The sequence below is a fragment of the Podarcis melisellensis genome (genome assembly GCF_964234715.1).
Source record: "Podarcis melisellensis genome assembly, chromosome: 17".
Taxonomy (NCBI): domain Eukaryota; kingdom Metazoa; phylum Chordata; class Lepidosauria; order Squamata; family Lacertidae; genus Podarcis; species Podarcis melisellensis.
In genome coordinates, this window is record NC_138534.1 from 18,088,334 (window position 1) to 18,093,604 (window position 5,271).

At 44.6% G+C, this 5,271-nt stretch overlaps 1 long non-coding RNA gene across 1 annotated transcript; it reads right to left on the reverse strand.

The window, feature by feature from the left end:
* Positions 1-768: 768 nt before the first annotated feature.
* Positions 769-4,911, reverse strand: LOC309360397. Its single transcript, XR_014164099.1, has 3 exons — positions 3,477-4,911; positions 1,224-1,378; positions 769-1,141 (listed from the first exon to the last, which is right to left on the reverse strand). It is a non-coding gene; the product is annotated as an uncharacterized lncRNA (long non-coding RNA).
* Positions 4,912-5,271: the final 360 nt, after the last annotated feature.

Consider the following 5,271-nt stretch of genomic DNA (forward strand, 5'->3'; position numbering starts at 1 on the left):
CTAAGCTCCAAGAACAAGGAGAAGGAAGGGGAGAGTTCAAGGGGGAAGACACAGACTGACCGTTTAAGCTCGGACTCAGAGGGAGGGCCACTGGAAATAGCCCATCCCGTGACGCACAAGCGCACAAGAATTAATGAGAGGCGCGAACAGGAAAGGAAGTGAAGGGGGGGCTTTAAATGCCATGAGTAGAATTTCCCCCAGAGGATCTATGTTACCTTACAGGACTATATGAGGGCAGGTGGTCCTTCAGGTAATCTGCTCTTGAGTTGTTTGCTGTTGTTGTTTAGTCATTTAGTCGTGTCCGACTCTTCGTGACCCCATGGACCAGAGCACGCCAGGCACTCCTGTCTTCCACTGTCTTCCGCAGTTTGGTCAAACTCATGCTGGTAGCTTCGAGAACACTATCCAACCATCTCGTCCTCTGTCGTCCCCTTCTCCTTGTGCCCTCCATCTTTCCCAACATCAGGGTCTTTTCCAGGGAGTCTTCTCTTCTCATGAGGTGGCCAAAGTATTGGAGCCTCAGCTTCCCGATCTGTCCTTCCAGTGAGCACTCGGGGCTGATTTCCTTCAGAATGGATAGGTTTGATCTTCTTGCAGTCCATGGGACTCTCAAGAGTCTCCTCCAGCACTATAATTCAAAAGCATCAATTCTTCGGCGATCAGCCTTCTTTATGGTCCAGCTTTCACTTCCATACATCACTACTGGGAAAACCATAGCTTTTACTATACGGACCTTTGTTGGCAAGGTGATGTCTCTACTTTTTAAGATGCTTAGGGCTTTATAAATTAGAAACAAGGCATGGCTTAACATGGCCAGGTGGCTAATCAGAGAGCAGTTCCCTCATCACAGGTGAGATATGTGCATGCCCAGGTGCTCCACTCAACAATCTGGCCGTTGCATTCTGCTCCGTCAGATCCATCTCCACAATCCCTTCCACTTCCTTTTGCACAGTTCTTCCCACATGCATGTCACACCAAACGAACCAAACCAAGCAAATTAAGTGAGCTGGCAACACAGAAGAGGGCAGAAGGGCAATAAATCAAACATGCATTATACATTGGATCTCCTCACATGCAGGGCCTCTTTCCTTTGCGATGCCTGTCAAATTAAGCCAGCTATTCATTTCTTTGGCACAGCAGTCTTAAAAAAATGAAAATTTATTCTTAGGGAAGAGGAATATGTGAGGAAGGATGCTACTATACTGTGAAAATATTCTGGATACCTCTGGCTTTTTAACCACTCCTCCCATCCTGGAATCGTGCCCAGTTCTCTCTATTTCTCTTTGCTCTCTTCAGAAAATGATGTGGCTGCAACTTTTTAATCAAGAGCTGTCCTCCTATCAGAAGGACTGCTCCTCCGGGTTCTGTCACTACTGACCTGTCATAATCATAGGAATGAAAACAACGATATGTACCCAGCAAGCAGAGGAATAATTGGATGCATCTAATCCATAATGTTTTCTTTTTTGGAATTATAATGGCCTGGTGAGTGACTGGGGCTTAACCCAGGTCAGCCGAGTCTCAGGTGCACACCTTGGCTTCGAAGATTCTATACATGGTGTCTGGATTCTGGAATAATGATGCTCAGTAGTTTCAAGAACTTAATGACGCATTGTGATGGAAATTAGCTGTATTTGTTTGGTCAAACTTTTTGATCTGCTCCATATTTGCTGTCTAAAACTTCCTCTGGAAACAGCATGGGAAGAACAGAGGGATCATCACTGGGCTTGGTAGAGCTATTTCCCTCCTTTCCCTTGAGGGATAGCTCAATCGGTAGAGCATGAGACTCTTGAAAGATTCCTGCATTGCAGGAGGTTGGACTAGATAGTCCTCATAGACCCTTCCAGCTCTACAATCTATTATTCTATGATCTCCATCCAGGTCTTCCCTTATTCCAATTTCCCTTATATAGTAACACTGCCTTACAGAGGGGGGTGTTCGGCTACCCCACCCACTGCCTCTGAAAGCCCTGTAGGAAGTTGATGCAGGGGGGGGGGGAGAGAGAGAGAGAGAGAGAGAGAGAGACTGTGAGTAACACCATGGGATGGGTTACTCCCCAAATGGTGATGCCGGTGGGACATGGATTCTTTGGGGAAGCTAACACCTAGACATGTGATCAGACTAACTTGACCCATAGTTAATTTGGAGCAGGCATGGCAGCAGTGGCTAGGCTAGGACATCAAGGACCAAGGTGAAAAATTTTGAGCTGCATCACTTACGGACTCACTTACAGCCTAGGACCCTCGTACCTACGGGACCGCCTCTCCTGGTATGTCCCACAGAGGAACTTACGATCTTCAAACAAAAACATATTGGAGGTCCCAGGCCACAAAGAGGTTAGGCTGGCCTCAACCAGAGCCAGGGCTTTTTCGGCTGTGGCTCCGATCTGGTGGAACGCTCTGCTACAAAAGACTAGGGCCCTGCAGGATTTGACATCTTTCTGCAGGGCCTGCAAGACAGAACTGTTCCACCAGGCCTTTGGCCAGGGCACAGCCTGACTACCTCCTTTGGCAATCTTCACAGAACTCTAGCCCAATGGCTGCCATCAATTTGATTTGAATTAATTTTAGAATGAAATGATTTTAGAATGTTCTATTATCTTATTGTTGTTAGCCTCCCTGAGCCCGGCTTCGGTTGGGGAGGGCGGGATATAAATTAAAAATTATTATTTATTATTATTATTATTAAAACTGTGTTCATGGAAGACAATCTTACTTGGCTGTGAGTGATCGCCAAAGAAGAAGAAGCACCAGATACAAATCATAATCTGAACATAAGCTTTAACCCACTCCCATCCTAATGAGGGGGTGGGGTTGCGGGCTCACGGCCCCTACTACAATCTCACGGGGCTTGCGTCAGCCCCGCGGGACTCAGGGATTCCCCCAGCTCATGAATATTCATCACCCACAGCGCCAGCCAATCGGATGGCGCTGTGGGTGGGCTTGCCAGGTGCACTTAAGGTCAGGTCAGCCCTGACTCGCCCCCTTTTCTCTCCTAGCAAACGTCACAACTTCGGGTTTTGGCAGTTAGGCATTGGCAGGGGTATTGTTATGCAAATGATGTTGGGGGGGAGGAATGCCATCACCTCCCCCAAATCTGGATGGGTAGTTCATTAAAGGACTCCGGGGGGCGTCGCCTCGTCCGAAACCTACGGAGGCCAGGGCCTAAAGCGCGCCCCCAAGCGGTAACTCCTTGGGGGAGCGCCTAGGGATGTGCATCTCGGGGGCTCCCCCTATTGGTGCTTAACCCTTCCCGGTTAGACCGGATAGTCTGTTAGGGCCAATGCCTAAAGCCAATACCGCTCTTACCTGTAATCAATAAAGTTGTGGCCATTTTCGCCCATTAACCTAAATTCTGGTGTCCAGTGTCTTTATTTACTCCTTTTGTGGGAGAGGGCGGGTATCGCCACGCAACTACATTTGCAGCCCCAACCATAATTGTATGCCTTTCCGACTGATGAATTTCGGTACGAGGACCTTTTAGAACATTTGTGTAAATCAGGGTGTGGGAAACTGTGGTCCTCCTACAGTAGCTGTCCTTGCCCCTGTCCTCCTTTGCCACTGATGATGCTGTCTAGGGTTGATAGGAGTTGAAGTCCAACATTTCTGGAGGTCCACAGGTGCATCACCTCTGGCGAAAATGTCCGAACTTTATGAACGCTACAGCTGCTTAGTGAATCTGGAAAAAGCTGCATTAGCTTGCATTCAGATTAAACAAACAGAATTGCCTTGCCTCCTTTGTCCTTTACACTTTTTTATTTTAAAGCAGTAATCCATATTATGTCTGGATGCAAGCAAAGCCTTTCAGAATAGATTTGCCTTCTCTTCCCCTTTTTTTGCCAGATACCACACACAGGCTCGCTCATTCACACCCCATAGCCGCAAGTAGTGTTTCTGTCTGCCATAAATTTATGTAATTACATTGAAATGTCTTATCAATAATTCAATTATTCCATTAGTTTTACATTAAGAAATAAATAGAGTTAATACATGTATAATTTATCTGCCTATAAACTAAATAGTTTAAAATGCATTTTTTTCCCTGGGCCTAAAGTGGTAATAGCTTATAAAATGAGAAAACTGTAATAAATCTAATCACCTGTACCCTGAAACATCCCATAAGGTAGAGTATATTGAAGATGAACTGTTATGCAGTCCACAAGAATAAGATAACTCTGATAAAATGCCTCTATTCACTGGTAAAGTCTGGGCTTGGGTCTGGTTAATTAAAACACAACTTGTAATTATTTGATATGATGAAACACAGAGATAGCACACCCTTCAAACTTTGCTCTTGATACCTATTGGCTATTCTTTTTTTTCTTTTAAAGAAATATATTTATAATTTTCATTATTACCATTTCCAAAATCACATTCACGTTCAAATATACATCTCCACCATTAATATCTTTCTTTTAATGAAAACATTCAACAACTTCCTTCTTCCAAGGTTTCTTTAATTTTCCCACCATCCCTGCATATTCTGATATATCCATTTAGATCACTTTCTCCCCTTATTCTTCCTTTAATATATATTATACTGTTGAATTTACCTTAATGCTTCCAGTGTTTTCACTTGTTTATAATTATTTTCCAGATACTCCACAAAGCTTTTCCACTCCTCTTTATAGAGATCAGGGGATCTTCTTACTCTCTTATTTTACTTGTTAGACCTGCCAACTCTGCATATTCTATCATTTTTAATAGCCAACGCTCCTTTCAAAGGACCTCACTCACCCGCCATTTTGGGGCTAACAAGATCTGAACTGCTGTAGTGGCATACATAAAGAATTTTTCCTGACTCCTGGGTACTTCCCTCTGTACTATTCCCAGAAGAAATGCCTCTGGTTTGGGGGGGGAAATGTGTTTGTTTGTTTGTTTGTTTTAAAAAAGACACCCCCATCTCTTTATATATCATTTCCCAGTACACCATCATGTTAGAGTTATCTTGGAAGAGTGATGGGTTGTTAAACTACTCAGAGAATTGTAGCTCTTTAGGGTGAATCTTCTTCTTCTTTGCCGGTCACTCATAACCGAGTAAGATTGTCTTCCATAAACACGTAAGTGACTGTGGAGGCTGATTCTGGATCCACATGTCCTTCCACAGTGGGGACATAGGTTTCCGAGCAGAAGTTGATCATGGTGAGGGTTTGCCAAGTGTGCCTTCCTCTTAGCTTGTTTCTCTCTTTTGTCCTGAGTGCAAGCATCTTCAAAGCCCATGACACCTTTGGTAAAGGCTGTTCTCCAACTGGAGCTCTCGCAGGTCAGTGTT